The sequence below is a fragment of the Arachis ipaensis genome, chromosome B04, assembly GCF_000816755.2.
Source record: "Arachis ipaensis cultivar K30076 chromosome B04, Araip1.1, whole genome shotgun sequence".
NCBI lineage: Eukaryota > Viridiplantae > Streptophyta > Magnoliopsida > Fabales > Fabaceae > Arachis > Arachis ipaensis.
The window spans coordinates 89,849,096-89,868,213 of NC_029788.2; the positions used below are offsets into that span (position 1 = coordinate 89,849,096).

General features: G+C 36.4%; 1 long non-coding RNA gene across 1 annotated transcript in view; it reads left to right on the forward strand.

Moving 5' to 3' along the window:
• LOC107637873 overlaps positions 1-1,492 on the forward strand; it is an 11,320-nt gene extending 9,828 nt beyond the window's left edge. The window contains exon 4 of the long non-coding RNA XR_001619586.2: positions 1,434-1,492. This is a non-coding gene — a long non-coding RNA (uncharacterized LOC107637873). The remainder of the gene's footprint in view (positions 1-1,433) is intronic.

A 19,118-nucleotide genomic window follows, 5' to 3' on the forward strand; every position in this document is an offset into this window, starting at 1 on the left:
CGAAATTTCTATAGAATCCGAGTCCTTATTTGAGATGTTAATTGGGGAATTTTGAGTTTAATGCCTTTCCTATCTATTTTGAGGATTGTGAAATTATGGCTTCTTTATTACCTTTACTTAGAGCAATTAAGAAAGCAATGAAGTTATGCTTTGAAAGAATTATTGAAAAGAGAATCATGATTTCTCCTTATTTTCCAAGAAGAACAGTATGTCTTTGGGTACAATTCATTTGAAAGAGAATTTTGCTTTGAGGTTGTTTTAAAAGGTAAAACGGGTTTATGTTTTTCTCTATTAAACACAAAGATTGTCCCTTGGGAGAGTTTTCGTGATTTTAAAAGGAATTGGATTTCGAGTGATGAGCCTCATTATTTTGACGTTTTAAATAAGATTCAAAGTATCTTTTGAACTCTAAGTTTAACACAACAAAAATGATTCTCTTATCAGTTTGAAACGCTTCAGATTTAATTATGGAATTGAAGCCGGTTTTGTTTAAGTAAAGGAAATGGTTTTGAAAGAAGTAAAGATTACGTGACTCGGTTTGGCTTAGATCCTATTTTCTTACTCAAATCAGAAAGCCAATGTTTTAATGATTTTAAATGAATTTGGCGAAATGAGATATGTTATTCTCCCCTAATGACTTGGGACTCTGTCGAGAAACTTTGTTATAAAATCCCATTGTTGAATGGATGATTTTGAATGTTTCAAAATAAATCTTTAACTTGCCATGGTTATGGAAGTTTGGAAAGAGGATGCCGAGAGTGACATTGTTTTCAAAGGGGAATTTACCTTGAGTAAAAGTGGCTTATGAGGCTGAGATGATTTGAGAAATGAGATCTTTAAAGCCAAGGATGAAAAGAGTTGAAACTCGATTTCAAAGTGAAATGAATTGAGAAAATGATTTATGGCTTAAATGCCGACTTTATGAATTTAATGATGTTGAATGGTGGAAGTGCTGTTTTGTTGTGAGCCGGAATGGCTGTGTATGATTATACATATTGGTTGGTTTTGGATTGAACCGTGAGCCGGAATGGCTGTGTATGATATGGCATCTGAGACTCTGTTGGACTGTGGTGATTGGTTGATGGTTGGATTGTTTGGGCCTAGGGCCGTGGTTGGAATGAGATGAACCGATGGTTGATTTCGGTTTTGTGTTTCTGGTTTGGAATAACATATGAAAGGCTATTGTGTTCAGTATAGATAAACCGTTTTGAAAGGCTTTTGAATTTTTGAGAATTGAATGGTTCCTCTTTCAGAAAAGATTTCCGACTTTACTTTTATTGTAAACCGTTGTTTTTGAAAAGAGGCATAAGACGGTTATTAATCACTGGTACGGTTTATCTTCACGTATCCTATTACAGTAATTCCCAAAAACCCTCTACTGAGAACCCTTTCGAGGATGATGTTCTCACCCCCCTACATTTTTCCCCTTTCAGGATATGGGCGCAGAAGTTACAAAGAGCTTATTTAATTGTTGTTGTGATGCTCTGTATTGTTTTAGTTATAGTTTACTGTACCCTCGCCTTTATCTTGATATAATCTGTAAGAGGGATAGGAATTGTATTGGATTATGTTTGTAATATTATTTATATATATTTATGTATATATATGGATGTACTCTTTATGAGTTGTTGTAAGTTGAATGGTATTTATGGATATACGTTATCGAACGAAATTATCTTTGGGAGCGGTACTGCGGTTTAAAGTTTCAAACAGGCTCATATTTTAGTATTAAATATTATAAGTGTCGTCGTAATGTCCGAGCTATCAGAGTCGCGCAGCCGGAAGTGTGAGCTTTGGTAGTGAGGATGTTACATTATGGTATCAGAGCAGTCCTTCCTATAGAGCCTGAGGAATGGACCAACTATGCTTCAATTGCATACTCTGAGCGTTTGTCATGTATTAGGTCTTGTCGAATGACGAGAATTAGAGCTTGATGCACATGACGGTCTATTGATTAACGATGTTAGTCTTGCATTGCAAAATTCTTTGTATTAAGTTTAGCCGGCTTAATACTAGTGAATTTTGTATATGAAAGCGCTAATGGGTTATCATAGATGATAGACGAGTCTTGAAGAGATAGTGATTTCAAGAACACTTTTGGAGTCTTGTTTTGAACCTTTTAAAGAAGTTTCGAACTCTCTTGTAAGAAGTTTTAAACGGAATTTATTTTCTGTTGCTTGATTGAGAGTGAAACAATTATTCGATTTTGACAAAAAATTGTTCTTAAAGTTGGCATGCACTATTTTAAATGAGGTTTTGGAGAGCTCCCTTGTTTAGTGGAAATTGGTTTGTTCTAATGCACCACTTATTTTCTTTACCAAATTGAAAGCAAATTTTTAGCTCAAAATTTCTTTTCTAAAAAGAGTTTAACTTCCTCTTTCGTACTTGCTATAAATGTTATACACGCTTGTTTGAATATGAATTTTTAGAATTTTTGAACAAGCATTTGATTTCTTCCGAGTTTTATGAATTACTTTTGGTTAAGTTATGCACCTAACTATCTTTCTAAAATATTTGATGAAAATATTTTGCTCTTAGTCAAATCTGGGTGCATTTGTTTTTTTAAAACTCTGCATAATCTACTTTAACATGAAGTTGAATTAGAGCAAAGCCACGTTATTGTTTTTGTTGCCCTTTTGAGGAATGTTTGCTATTGAGCTTTCTTCTAAATTGCAAAGTGATTTTTTTGCAAGTTTTCGATTCTCTTATGAACAATGTATTTGGAAGTAATTTTAATCATGCTCTTAAGTTTTGTGAGTTTTGTCTTGGGTTTGAGATATTCTTTTCTGTAAGTCTCATACTTCTTCGACTCAGCTTGAAATTGTTTTAAACTAATGTGCTGATTTTTCTGCTTATTGGTCCTATTGAATTTCTTTGACCCAAGGGTTATCTTTGAAGTTGTCAATTGAATTGTGTCTAACAAACTTCATTGCTTGAGTATCCTTAGTTATCAGGGATTGGATATATTCTCTCAAATCTATTATTGCTATCCTTGACATTTGACTCTCCTTTCTAAATCTTGTATCTTTCTGAGTAGACTCGAGAATTGTTTTGATATCATATGCGACTTGTAGACGTAGTAACGCGATACGTTAGTTCTTTAAGACGTGATATGTATACGAAAGTTGAAGCGGTAGGTGTGCAACGTATGAGTTGTGGGCGTTTTGTTCCTTACGAACGGGTTTGTGGTTGTCAGGCTTGTGATCAAATTTGGGGTTTGTAAAGTGCTTGATGGAATTGGAAAGTTGAAACTGAGGTTGATATGAGATTAGTGTGCGGAGGTTGAGCACGTCGTTTTAACTCCATCCTGTTTGATAGCCTTTGATGCTTTGTCCTGCTATCACATGATTGACCCATGTTATCTTTTGTATTGAGCCTATCTTGTAATGTTTGCTTTGCGACCATGCTCCTACCTTTGCCTCCTTATGCTTCTAACAATCAAAGTATTTGAAAAAGTGTATATATGATTATATTTTGAGATATTTTGTTTCTTCCTTAAATCTGTTCAAGGGTGAACTGTTATAGAATTTCTTTCATTTTGTATCAATTTTCGAGGGCGAAAATTTTTATAAGGTGGGTAGAATGTAAGGCCCAGAACTTTTGAAAAGTCTTATTATGATCAAGTCTCAAATCATATAGTTATTTATAGCCTTAGTTTCAGAAATTATTTTATTTAAGGTAATTAAGGCAAGTTTTGATTTATTGGATTTGAGATACGTTATGATTATTATCCAATTTCACAATTATTGGATTGTTTTCTATATCCAAATTATAAAGTTGATAGTTGTGAAATAATAAGGATTTCTATATGATTTGGATTAAATAATTAATATTTTAAATATTAATGTTGCTATTTTGGAAAATAGAGAAATTAATTATATTATTTCTAATTTTTAGATTTGGGTATTTTATTGAAAATAATTTGTAAAATTGAGGAGCAAATAGTATTTCTATACATTAATTTTGTTGGATTAAAATTTGTTCCTAATTACTATATTACCCCTACTTTTATTTGAAATTACAAAACTAACCCTATTACCCTAGTTTTGTTACAATTACCGAATTGGCCTTTACCCTAATTTTGGCATACCCTCCCTCCATTCTCCCTTCAGTGTTGCGCAGCCTCCAAACCCATTCTTCACTATCTTTGCTATGCAGCCATATCCTAAACACACCCACCCGGTTCCTGAATCAAAGGAAAAAGAATGAAAATGGAAAGAAGAGGGGGACTGAGCCAGAAGGATGAAGCAGAGAGGGAAAGGGGGGACCGAGTCGCGGCAGAGGAGAGGAGGGAGTTCGCTGTCGTGCCGCCACGTCGCCACCGCCGAAGCTTCCTGTGACGCCAGTCAAACCATCACCGCCATTGTGCCATGGAGAAGAGAGAGTGACGCGAAGGAGGGAGATGAGGCCTCATTGTCGTCGCGCTCTGCCGCACGCGAGGAGTGCCACCGTCGAAGCCGTGCCTTTCGTCCCTGCCCAGTCGCGACTCCGCCATCCTGCGCCACCGTGGGTCCATGGTCGCCGAACCAGACAGAGGAAAGAGGGAGACTCTTCCGCGGCGTCACTGCACCAGACCGCCGCATGTGAGGAACCGGGCTGTCGCTGCATTTCCCATCGCCGAGGAGAGAGAGAGCCCAGGAGAGAGGCGTGCCACACTCTGTTGCGGTCGAGCCAGCCTTGCTGCCTTCGCTGCTGGGGGTGGTTTCTGTCACGGTCGTCGGCAAGAGGGAGGGAGCAGTGCGGGAGGAATAGAATGCGATGGAGGAGAAGTCGGCTCCGCCACTGCCGATCTGCTGCTTTGCGGTGCTTAGCTGAAGCTTCTGCACTGTTGCTGCCGAAGGAGGAGGAAGCCTTGCCATTGTTCTGGTCGCCAGGAGCAGTCCGGTAGCTACCGGAACCACTGTCGGGGTTGCCGCCGCTTGGCTCAGTCACTTCTCCTTAGTTACGGTAAGAGTTACATTCCGGAGCCCTTGAAAATCTGCACTGTTATATTTGGGTAGGAATCCTAAGGTTTTGATAACGTAGGGCTGAGTTTGAGTTATGGCATGTCACGGTTAGAGTTGTTGTTGCTGTTACGAGTAGTTGGGGCTGAGGTTGCCTCCGTCGCCGGAGCTGTGCCAGTCCAAGTTTTAGGGGAGGTGCTGCCGAAATTTCTATAGAATCCGAGTCCTTATTTGAGATGTTAATTGGGGAATTTTGAGTTTAATGCCTTTCCTTTCTATTTTGAGGATTGTGAAATTATGGCTTCTTTATTACCTTTACTTAGAGCAATTAAGAAAGCAATGAAGTTATGCTTTGAAAGAATTATTGAAAAGAGAATCATGATTTCTCCTTATTTTCCAAGAAGAACAGTATGTCTTTGGGTACAAGTCATTCGAAAGAGAATTTTGCTTTGAGGCTGTTTTAAAAGGTAAAACGGGTTTATGTTTTTCTCTATTAAACACAAAAATTGTCCCTTGGGAGAGTTTTCGTGATTTTAAAAGGAATTGGATTTCGATTGATGAGACTCATTATTTTGACGTTTTAAATAAGATTCAAAGTATCTTTTGAACTCTAGTTTAACACAACAAAAATGATTCTCTTATCAGTTTGAAACGCTTCAGATTTAATTATGGAATTGAAGCCGGTTTTGTTTAAGTAAAAGAAATGGTTTTGAAAGAAGTAAAGATTACGTGACTCGGTTTGGCTTAGATCCTATTTTCTTACTCAAATCAGAAAGCCAATGTTTTAATGATTTTAAATGAATTTGGCGAAATGAGATATGTTATTCTCCCCTAAAGACTTGGGACTATGTCGAGAAACTTTGTTATAAAATCCCATTGTTAAATGGATGATTTTGAATGTTTCCAAAAAGAATCTTTAACTTGCCATGGTTATGGAAGTTTGGAAAGAGGATGCCGAGAGTGGCATTGTTTTCAAAGGGGAATTTACCTTGAGTAAAAGTGGCTTATGAGCCTAAAATGATTTGAGAAATGGGATCTTTAAAGCCAAGGCTGAAAAGAGTTTAAACTCGATTTCAAAGTGAAATGAATTTGAGGAAATGATTTATGGCTTAAATGCCGACTTTGTGAATTTAATGATGTTGAATGGTGGAAGTGCTGTTTTGTTGTGAGCCGGAATGGCTGTGTATGATTATACATATTGGTTGGTTTTGGATTGAACCGTGAGCCGGAATGGCTGTGTATGATATGAATATTGGCTGGTTCTGGACTGAACCGTGAGTCGGATGGCTGAGATGGATGTTGATCCATAGATGAGATTGAATGCATGTTTATGCTGAATCATTGATAAATGTGAATGTTGCACTTCCACTATCTGAGATACGAGTTTCCCTGGGTAGTAGCAGTGGCTAGCCACCACGTGCTCCAGGTCGAGACTTGATACTCTGTTGACCCTATGTCGTAAGTGCGGCCGGGCACTGTGAAAGGCCCGGATGAGCTCGCCCCCATAAATATTCACCAGTGATGGTGATGGATAAATATTCACCAGTGAGGGTGATGGATATGGATCATGATTATGATCAAGTTTATGATGAGTATAACTCGAGTTGGGGATGCACGACAGAGGGACAGTCCAATGGTTAGCTACCAGGACTTGTCGGGTTGGCTCTATAACTGACAGATGATATCATCAGCCACTAGGGACAGGCATGCATCATATGCATTTGTGTGACATTGGTTGGGTGTGCATATTATACTTGGTTTGCCTATGTGATTAATTGCTAACTGTTCTACTTGTAATAACTGTTTGTTTGTGCTTGAACTTCCTATCTGTGTTTGCATCTGAGACTCTGTTGGACTGTGGTGATTGGTTGATGGTTGGATTGTTTGGGCCTAGGGCCGTGGTTGGAATGAGATGAACTGATGGTTGATTTCGGTTTTATGTTTCTGGTTTGGAATAACATATGAAAGGCTATTGTGTTCAGTATAGATAAACCGTTTTGAAAGGCTTTTGAGTTTTTGAGAATTGAATGGTTCCTCTTTCAGAAAAGATTTCCGACTTTACTTTTATTGTAAACCGTTATTTTTGAAAAGAGGCATAAGACGGTTATTAATCACTGGTACGGTTTATCTTCACGTATCCTATTACAGTAATTCCCAAAAACCCTCTACTGAGAACCCTTTCGAGGATGATGTTCTCACCCCCCTACATTTTTCCCCTTTCAGGATATGGGCGCAGAAGTTACAAAGAGCTTATTTAATTGTTGTTGTGATGCTCTGTATTGTTTTAGTTATGGTTTACTGTACCCTCGCCTCTATCTTGATATAATCTGTAAGAGGGATAGGAATTGTATTGGATTATGTTTGTAATATTATTTATATATATTTATGTATATATATGGGTGTACTCTTTATGAGTTGTTGTAAGTTGAATGGTATTTATGGATATACGTTATCGAACGAAATTATCTTTGGGAGCGGTACTGCGGTTTAAAGTTTCAAACAGGCTCATATTTTAGTATTAAATATTATAAGTGTCGTCGTAATGTCCGAGCTATCAGAGTCGCGCAGCCGGAAGTGTGAGCTTTGGTAGTGAGGATGTTACAATATTCACCCTCTGAGCATGTGAATTGAACGTGCAATAGGTTGAATGACAAATGACTCTCTATTTCTTTCTTGCAAATTTTGTAATGATAAAAAATCCCACTGGGATGCTTCATTATCTTCGCGCTTTATCTCCCGCGGAATCTTTCTCCGCTCATGCTTGCCTTCCATCATTGGAATTTTTTGTTGAGTGTGGTTCGGACCGTGCGGAGTTCCTAATTGATTGACATTGTCGACAGCTGAAGAGTGGAATTTGCAAGAGCAACATTAAAACAGGTAAGAGTTCGTAACCCCTAGTCCCTACACAGCTGTGAGTTGAATGTTATGGTTTGACTCCTATTTTTTATTTTTATTTTTTTCAGTGGAGGTTAAAGTATCTACTATATTTAGGGTTTCTCTTATAAGTTTGTGATTTTTTTTGGTAGTGATGGGAGATTCATTGTTTACCGTTGATCTCTACCATGGTGGTTAGGTGGTTAGTAGAAGAGGATGAAAAGAATACCTTGGTGAAATGGTAGTGGAAGGATTGCAGTTTGAGTTAGATGAGTGGTCGTTGCAAGAAATTGTTACAGAGTTGAAAGAACATGGATACACGGGCAATGCTAGAATTTAGTGGAATGAACCTGGAGTTGCATTGAAGGATGGCCTTAGGGAGTTGAAGTCTAATGGAGATGTGATAAACCACTATTGTATGGTACATTTTAGATTGAATTGAGTGGATTTTATCAACTATTCTCACACTTATTCATGTAAATTGCATGTTTTTAAGTTTCCTTTCTAATTTTGTGCTATGATTGGAAACATGCTTCCTAGGCCTTAAAATCGCTAATTTTTAATCCTTTTTTATTACCATTCGATGCCGTGATATGTGCATTAAGTGATCTCAGGTTTATAGGGTAGGAATGTCTTAGAGGATGAAGAGGAAACATGCTAAAGAGGAAGGAACACAAGAATTTGGAGTTTTGAGAAGCTGGTACCGACGTGTACGCGTGGCTGACGCGTGCGCGGGACCAGGAGCAGCGTCCACATGACGCGTACGCATGGCCAGTAAATTATCAAAGCGACGCGTGCGCGTGGATGACGCGTACGCGTGATAAGCGGCACTTTGGCAAAGTTTCAAGTCCGAAAAAGGAGACAAGAGGCTGGGGAGTAGAGCTTGATTCGATTCATTCATTTTACATATTTTTTAGTTTTAGATAGATGTAGAATTCTAGAGAGAGATGCTCTCTCCTCTCTCTAGGTTTTAGGGTTTCTTCTTTTATTTTCAATTTCATTTAGGTTTAGATTTTACTTCTTATCTTGATTCAAGATCTTCTTTTAATTCCTTGTTATTACCTCTTTGCTTTCTTAGTTTTATATGTTGTTTCATTTACCTTGTTGCTTTATTGTTCATGACTCTTTGTTGATTCTAATTTTCTTTTAATGCATTTTGAGGTATTTTATGTTTATTGTCGCTTTCTTTAATTTGTTGTCATTATTTTCTTGCAATTGTTAGTCTTAAATTTTACTATTCCTTGTTAATTTTCTATGTTTTTATTTTGTGCCTTCCAAGTGTTTGATAAAATACTTGGTTGAATTTTAAAATAAATTTTTTTGTGTTCTTAGCTTGAATTGAGTAATTTAGAGACTCTTGAATTGTCAAAGTCTCTTGTTGATTGGTAATTGAAAGTTGCTAGTTGGCTTGAGCTTCACTAAATCTAGTCTTTGATTAGGACTTGTGAACTTATGTTGATTTCGCTCATTTGACTTTCTTTCAAATTGTTAGAGGTTAACTAAGTGAGAGCAAAAGGCAATTACCATCACAATTGACGATGATAATGAGGATAGGAATTCCAATTCTCAACCCTTCCTAGGACTTTTCTTAGTTGTTGGTTTATTTTCTTGTTATTTACATTCCTTGTTCATTATTCAAAAAATCCGAAAAATACTTTCCCATACCCAATAATAAGTAAAATTCCCTGCAATTCCTTTTAGAGACGACCTGAGGTTTAAATACTTCGGTTATTTTTATTGGTTTGCTTAAGTGACCAACAAATTAAATGTTGACCGAGGATTGTATGTCAGTTTTGAGCTATACTTGCAACACAATTTTATTAAGAAATTATAAACTGACATTTATCCTCCGTCAAGATGCGATGAGAATGGGTAAGTTTATAGTGGATCAAGAGACTAAACACTGCCATGTGCATGTGGTTAATGGATGTAGACAAGAAAATGAGATTGAGATAACCTCAAATGATGAGGACTATGTACCTTCTGATGGTGAGTACAGTGGTAATGGTTTAGTTGAAGTACAAGTGGTAAGTCAATTAGAGTCTTCAAGTGAAGATAACAGGTTTGATGACAGTGCTGACGATGGTGAACATGAGGATCACTTTGGCTTTGATGTTGAAGATGAAAACCAACAAGGTCAGCATCCAAATGCCTTTGGAGGTAACAGTAGCTCATTAGGAACAGATGATAATAATATTGATGTGGGAGTTAGTGTGGGAAATAACACAAGAGGGGTGAGTGAAGATGGTGCAGAAATTGATGTTGAAAACATTTTTTTAGATTATGAGACAAAGTCATTGAACAGCTATGATGGAGATTCTGATGAGTCAGTAAGAAGGAAGAGGTATCCTAGATATAATGAAGCTGACATGAGTGTTGATTATGAGTTTTGGTTAGGGAATTGAGTTTAATTTATTTTTAAATTTTAAAAATTATTTTATTAAATATAATTATTGTTACTTATATTCATTAAAAATTATTTTTAATTTTATTACTAAATATAAATGCTACCATTTTTAAAAAATCGTATTTCAAAAATTAATTTTTATAAGTTACTTTTCAAGAATAAAAATTTTACTAAATCAAAATGGTGTATTGTGCCTATAATTTTTATTGATATGAGATGGATACTTTTTTATTAATAGTCAAATTTTACTCATTACTAAACATATATGTCCATCAGAATTGTATGTTATGCATTAATAACAGAAGAAAAATTGAAAATTTTCACTTCACTAACAATAATTTTCTTTATAAAAGTCAAATATTAGATTTAAATCCATAGATATATAAAAAAGAACACTACTATATCGGCTTGTATTGCCTCGTATATGAGGAGTCTACTTCAAAACGTAAAAAAGACCAATATAACAAAATTTGAAAGCAAAAAATAATTAGAACACACTCTTCACTTGTGTTATCTAAAAACAACCTGAGTTCATGGTACCGAATATCACTTCTATCATAGCTGCCACCTGTAACACTAGGCAGTAGGCACCGACTCCGCCTGATAAAAAATCACCAAATCACTAATTTTATATCTACGAGGAAGATGGCAAATAGTGATAGCCTTCTCTATACCTTGTTTGGACTTTGGTTTCATTTTTTCTTTTTCTTTTCTTTCATTTTTTCTCAAAGTGACTCTTTTTTCTAGAATTAGTAGCATAGTTTCTTTTTTCTTCTTGCAATTGGCGGTCTGAAATAGGAGTTTCTTTATGAGAATCAGCTTTTTTTTTTTGTATTGTTCTTTTTTCAATTAAAAGACTAATTATTGGTCGAAAATAATTTATTTCAAAAAAGAGAGAATTTGAAGAGCCAATAAATGTGTGTTTTCGAAAGAAAGATAATATCAAAAGGTATGGTAAGAAAGTTCGAGCAGGAGTTTGTTGTGATCGGATAACAAATTGGTCGAGATGTTGAATTGAAGGACCAAAGGTTCGAGGGTTGTTTCTTATCAACATTACTTTTTCTCTAACAAAAGAAGTGGGAGCAGTTACCTATGGATTAATGAATGTAGGAGTTACACTTCAATTTGATTGGTTGAAGATTTTTATAAATAGAAGAAGGCTCGAAGGTGTAAGGGTTGGAATTTTACTTCAGAAATCACTCACGCACACTCACATCCCAGCGAATTTCTGATCCTGCTTCGAGTCAAATTTCTGTAGAGGGTTCCTTTCACTTGTTTTACGTTTTATTTACATTTTTCTGCAAACTTTACTTTTCTTGCAAATTTATTTTCAAGTAACATTTAACATTCTTATCCAATTTACATTCCCAGTACTTTTATTTTTGAATTCAAAGTCCTTTGATTTAATCGAAGGCACTTTATTGCTTTATTTAAATTCAATGCAAATCATTTTCAATTCAGTCAATTTATTTTCAAAGTATTTATTTACTTTTTTTTTAGATTTTATTATCGTTTTTGTTCAATTAAAAGGTCTTTGATGTACTTTCAGAAAACTGGTACTTGCAAAGAGGAGTAGGTTTTCCCCCCAGATATTAGATATCAAACCACTCTCGATTTACTAAAAATCGACAAAACAAATTGGCACGCCCAGTGGGACAGTTTTAAAATTAAGTTTGTCAAATGATTTTGGTGTGGTCATAGTGTATGCAATTAAGAAGTGGAAGGATTATACACATGGCGGATGAGGTTTCTAATGCTAATGGTGGTTCATCCACAAATGATAGTGCACCAATAGTTGCATAATCTTCGGAAGTTACTTCACGTTTGGAATATGTTGCAGTAAGTGAAAGTGTGGTGGTTACTAGTGTTCAGACGGGGAATGGTGGGTGTAATACTCGCCGACGTGGTAATCCAATACAAACGCAACCCCAAGTAACTGCTGGTTGGCCTTCCCCCAAGTTATACGCCACCAGTAAGTGGATTTGCCTCTCCAATTTGATTTGGAGGTGCGGGTGGAGTGAACAATGTTCAAATGCCATATCCTGAGTATTCTCGAGATTTCAATGTGGGTTCCACATCAAATGCTTCTAATTCAGTGGCAGCATTTTGACAACATGTGGAAGAAAGTCATCATGATTTGGTCAATTTATTGACCCAATAAATGACCACAATCCTGAATCCCATGATGACAGACCATGATACAAAGTTTGATTGTCTTGCAAGACAAGTAGAGCAAATCGCTCGAATTGTCGATTATAATGAAGGTGAAAAGGAAAATGCAGGAAGAAATCATGAGGGTTTTGAAAACTTGTTTCAAAATGAAAATGATGCTCTTAGGGGCAGGGAAAACCCTCAATTAATTCCCCGTGGACAAAATGTTGATGATGTATTGGCTCGATTACGTACTAATCAAGTTGGTGAACGTTATTAGGTCACAAGAATTGTGGAAGATGTCCTCATTAGGGTTGGATTCGATATAGAATTCATGAATCGACCTCATTTAATGTCAGCCTTTCTTCATAATGTTCAAATAGCTGAAGTGGCAAGAGGAGTAAAAAATCCCAAGATAGTCACAAAATTTGCTGGAGAATTTGGGGAATCAACTACTGAACATGTTGCTCGATATTTGGTCGAGATTGAAAACTTGGCTAGTGATGAAAATTTGAAAATGAAGTTTTTTCCTTCTTCAATAACGAAGAATGCATTTTACTTGGTTTTCAAATCTTAGACCAAATTCGATAACAACATGGGCAGAGTTAGAAAATAATTTTCATGCCCAATTTTATCAAGGAGAATTAAATGTGGTAGTGACTAACTTAGTGGCTTTGAAACGTGAGGATGGTGAAACCATTGATGATTATATGATCCATTTCAAAAATGCTTGGGGTCAATGCTATGTGTCTCTTTCTGAAAGTGAAGTAGTGAACATAGCAATTATGGGGCTAGAATTTTATATGCAATGGAAGTTGCTTAATGTTCATATACCTGACTTGGCGCATTTGGCTGAAAGAGTACGTCAGGTTGAAATTATAAAGAAAGAAAAGTAATAGTATAAGAGTGATGAGAAAAAGTTGAAAAGTAAATCATTTTCTCGAAAAGAAAATGTATCTTATGTAACAATGGATTCTGCAGGTGAAGAATCTGATTTAGAAGCAGAAGTCGATTTGGCTGAACTTAAAAAGGACCACCTTATGTTTGTTCCTTACTTAGGAAAATTTCGAGTGGTGATAAATCAAGTGATTCAAAACATAAGAGTGGGAAGAAATACAATTTTGATATTTCAAAATTGGATAAAATATTTGATATGTTTCTTAAAGATAAACAATTAATTTTATCTGAAGGCAGAACTTTAATTTCGGTAAAAGATTTAAAAGGAAAACCTTATTGTAAGTATCATCAAGTAACTAGCCATTTGACTAACAATTGTGTCCCTTTCAAGGACTTGATACAAGAGGCGATTATGGAAGATTGATTGAAATTTGACGATGCAAAGAAAGAGATGAAGGTTGATGCTGATCCTTCGATAGTGGAGTCGGTTTGTTGAACCATATTTCGCTGTAAACATGATTGGTTTGGCATATGAATTTGATGTGGCCTTGGGAGACTTTGAATCTAATGTTCGATCAGTTACCCTAGTGTGGGAGACGGTTTGCTAGAATTTTTGATGCAACAAAAATTGAAGGATCAGGACGTATCTCTGTGTCCCCGATACAATGCAGTTTTCGATACTGAAGCTACAGCAATTTTTGAGAAGGAGAGGATGAAAAACGAATTAGCCCATAAAGAGGAGCAAGCTCGACAAAAGCATCCAATTTGAAGAATAGAAGGGCAGAGTTCTGGAGGCCCTCAAAGAAATGCTGCTGTGCCGTTGACTTGTTCTCAAGCTTTAGGTGTACAGTGGATTCAAAACTGTCAGGAATTCAAAAACATGGATGCCAATTATAGACGAAGTCCACCTTGGGGCCATCGAAGACCTCGAGGTCGGTACCCTTATTTCCGTGGTCGAGCCAGAGGGAATCAGAGGGGAAAAGGAAGAAATGGATGTGATAAATCCACATTTCATGGTATTTATTTACTCTAATTGGGTGAATTTTATCAACTTTTCCTACATTTATTCAATGAAATAGCATGGTTTTGTAAATTCTCCCTAAATTGTGCTTAAAAGTGAAAACATGATTTTTAGGCCCTTAATTGCTAAATTTTATTCACTTTAATTCCATTTGATGCCTTAATGTGTTTGTTGAGTGATTTCAGGCTTACAAGGCTAATATGGATTGAAGAAGTGAGGAAAAAGCATGCAAAAGTAGAGAATTCATAAAGAAATGGAGTTGGAGCTTTTCAGCAAGTGTGCGTATGCACAGTGATGCGTGCGTACGCACGATTGGGAGTTCGTGCAGTCATGCGTACGCACGAAGTGAAAATCCTCAAGTGTGCGTGTATGCACACATCTTTGCGTACGCACAAGTCCCAACACGTGACCTCATTAAATGCAAAATTCTGGCAACAATTTTTGGGTCTCGAGAACCCAATCCAACTCGTTTTCTGAGCTATTTCAAGCAGAATTCAAGAGGAAACAAGAGGGAGCAATTAGGTTTAGGTTTTTTCATGTTTTAGGGTAGTTTTCTAGAGAGAGAAGCTCTCTCTTCTCTCTAGAATTTAGGGTTCATAGTTTAGTTTCTCTTTAATTTTTGTCTTTAATTCTTATTCTAATATAGTTTCATTTATGTTTTCATGCTCTCTTGTCTTGATCTTCCTACTTTATGTTGTTATTTTCTCAATTTTGCCACTTTTATGTTTATGAACCCTTGTTGATTTTAATTTTCATTTACAACAATTTGATATTTTTATGTTTATTGTTATTCAATTGAGTTGTTATTATTAATTTCTTGCATTTGGTAGCTTTAGAATTTATTATTATTGCAATCTAATGAGATTTTCTTTTCATGCACACCAAGTGTTTGATAAAATGCTTGGCTTAGTTTTAGTGTAGTTTTTCACACTCTTGGCTTGAAATTGAGGACTTTGGTGACCTTGAGTCATTGATGTCTATTCTTGATTGATATATTAGAGTAGTTAGTTGATTTGATTTCCATTGACGCTAGTCTTTCACTAAGTTAATTAGTAAGTTGGCTAGGACTTATGGATTGAGATCAATTATGCTTATTTGACTTATCTCGATGTTAGGGTTGACTAAGTAGGATTAACTCTTCATAATCATCATACGTTTGTGGTCTATGACTAGGATAGGAATCCTTATTTCCTCAATCCTTGACAAGAGTCCTTTTTGCCACTTAAATTCCTATTTTTGATTTATTTGCTTTGACTTTTAATTCCTTGCATGCTTATTTACTTTCTTGCCTTTTAATTTTCTTGCCAATTGCTATCATAACCTCTAATCCTCTCATAGCTAATAATTGAATATTTCATAGTAATTCCTAGGGAGAATGACACGGGATTTAAAACTCCTGGTTATTTTGTGTTGATTGTGACATCTTTTGAATTAAACTTTGATCGTGGGAGTTAATTGCTGGTTTGGTCTATACTTGCAACGAAGTGATGATTTTCTATTGAGAAATTCCGAACTGGTGTAATTCTCATCTATCAGGACGCCAGTTATCAAAGGTGTCTCAAGGTGATAAGGTCAAAGGGTCAACTCCTTCTGTGCATTCGAGAGTTGTCTTCCCTGCTGATGGGGAACGTATTCGAAGGAGATTCCATCCCCGACTAAACTTGATAAAGGTAAGGTGATAAACCCCAATTTTGTGGTTTATATTGTGTAGAATTTGGGGGGTTTTGTCAATATTTCTCGCACTTATTCACAAGAAATGCATGGTTTTGTGTTCACTTCCTAATATTGCCCCATGATGAAAAACATGCTTATTTTGCCTCAAAATTACCATATTTTAATCTTCTTATATTGCCATTCGATGCCGTGATGTACTTGTTGAGTGATTTCAGGAATTATAGGGTAGGAATGGCTTAGAAGAGAGAAAGAAAGCATGTACAAAAGGGAGGAACATGAAGACTTGAAATTTCGGAAAAAGCAGCACTGGCACGCCCTCGCACTCCACGCGCACGCGTGGATGAGGTTGGCTAGAAGCGGCGCGCAAGGATGGACGCATCCACGAGGATCAGAAGATTCCTATCGACACGCACGCGCACTTGGCGCGCACGCGTGGATCGCAAAAGCAATCGGCGCGCACGCACGCATGGCATGCACGCATGGGAAGCTGCACGTGACCTCATTAAAGGAAATCGTGCCTGCTGATTTCTGAGGTTCATCAGGCCCAATTTCAAGCTGTTTCTGCATGGAAAAGACCGAAGGATGCTAGGGGAAAAAGGGGGGGGGGGATCAACCATTTTACACTAAGACACAATTTTAGCTAGTTTTTGGTTCTTTGTTCTTCTAGAGAGAGAAACCCTTGTTCCTCTCTAGATCTAGTTTTAATTTGATCTTCCCTTGTTGAATTGTGAATTGGATCTTGTTAATTACTAGTTTTAATTGTTCAATTTGAATTTCCTAGTATAATTTTGTCTATATCTTGTGATAGTTTTATGAATTCTTATCAATTGTCATTTTATACCCATTTCATGAATGTTGTGAATCTTGACTTGTTGATGCTATATTGATGATTTCTATGTTTAATTGTGTTGTTTGGATAATTGTATGTTGATAATTGTTAGTGGGTACTTGTTGATTTCAATTTAATTTTTATTTTGAACATGTCTTTTGTTAATGCTTACCATCTGTTTGATGAAATGTTTACCTTGATTATGGAGTAGTTCTCTTTACTCTTGGCCTAGGTCAAGGGAATTGGGTAAACTTGAGTCATTGGGTCTAATGGATTTGATGATTTGAGAGCCCTTAGTGGTCAATTTGATAACCATTGACGCTAACCTTCTACTAACTCAATTAGTAGTGAGGTTAGAACTTATGGATTGATGTTGACCAAACCATTTGACGTACTTCAAGTATAAAAGTAGACTTAATGAGTTTGGTTCCTCATAATTGTCATGATATGGTTATTAGACAAGGATGGTGACCTCAATTTCCATGCCTAGCCAAGAGTTGCTTTTATTATTCATATTTGAAAACCAAAACCTCCAATTACTTGCTTTAGTTATAGTTACTTGTTTAGCTTAGAATAGAATCATATTGAATGTTACGTTGTTAGTTTGAATTTACTCATATCTTGCTTAGTTATTTGAATTAGTTTCTTGCAATCTAAGATTACTTGCTTGTTAAGATTCCCATTTATTTTTATGCTCATAACTCACAATCCCGGATTTCTAACCAATGTTGAAGCACATGTTTGCCCATTCCTTGTGAGACGACCCGAGGTTTGAATACTTCGGTTATTTCTATTGGGATTGAACTTGTGACAACCAAATCCCTCTTCTAAATTTGATGCCCGAGGATTGTTGTTGGTAGAGCTATACTTGTAACGCAATTTTATTGAGAAAAATCTTTACCAATACACCCTTGGATAGCCCATATGGCAGTGGTAGTTACTCAAGAAGCTGCTAAGGAGAAAGAAGCTGATTTGGACGAGGAGTTTTTCGAAGAAGGTGATGATGAAATGGTGAGTGCCATTTCGATAATTTCGACTGAGTACCTGGGAGAATATGAGGGAAACCCCAATGAGGACTATGATGTGGATGATGAGGAGGGTTTTTCATTCATTCGATATGAGGATGAGCCGGGTTATTTCCAGAGACCTTCTGAGAAACAAAAATCTCATCTCCGTCTTCTGCATGTCACAGCGGTGATGAGTGGAATTAAAGTCAACAAAGTCTTGGTCGATGGAGGGGTAGTGATTAGTTTACTGCCGGAACGAATGCTGGTAAAGGTGGAAAAGCATCATGATGATTTGATTCCCACTAATATCTCCGTGACCGATTATAGCAGAGTTTTTACCCCTGCAAAAGGTTTGGTTACCCTTGGGGTGAAGGTGGGATCTTCTGATTGAAACATTGTCTTTGTGGTGGTGTCATCGAAGGCTAGCTATAACGCTTTGTTGGGGTGTGATTGGATCCATGGAGTTGGGGCAGTACCTTCCACTGTGCATCAGAGTGTCCTTTTATGGATAGACGAAGGGAAGCCTGAAGTGGTTAAGGCTGATTCAAATTTGTATGTTGAGCAATTGCATGTCAATTTCAGAGTGTATAGTCCTAAATGAAAGCCTTTGAATGTTGATAGGGTTCTCACTTCTTACAATTGTGAAGGTTATTTTCTAACTTTAGAAGGCCTAAATGTGAAGCTTCGTTATCCAAGACTTGACGCTCCTCCAACTGGTTGGGATTGCTCAGCATAAGAGGTTATTTAAAGACATCCTTACATGGCTGATGAACAAAACGTCTCAAATTATCTGATAATTTTAAGAAGTTATTTAAGTAATTTTTCTTCTATTGAAAATAAAAATGATTCTTCTGGTGAAGTTGAATCATCTAGAAATGTAGTTTCATCCTTTTCAATTTGTAGTATAGATTCGATTGCTTTGATCGAATTTAGTCATGACTTTGGTTCTTTTTGTTTTCCTAGTTTTAATAATATTATCAATCAAACTACCGTTGACATAGCAGAAGTTCATTGTATTGAAAATAACTCAGTTGTTGAATTGATTAATAATGAAGTATGTTTCAGTGTCAATGAATCTGTTGATTTATCTTTTGATTGCATCTATGATTTGGAACCTTTGGGGTTCAAAAAATATTCGGTAAAAGATGACAAAGTTACAAAAAGTTTTGAGTCACAAGATCCATTGGAAGAAGTTACTTTAGGATTAGATGACGATGTTCGAATCACTTATATATGTAAGAACTTTGTGGAACCATGTCGAACAGACTTACTTAATCTTTTACATGAATTTAAAGACTGTTTTATAACGACCTAC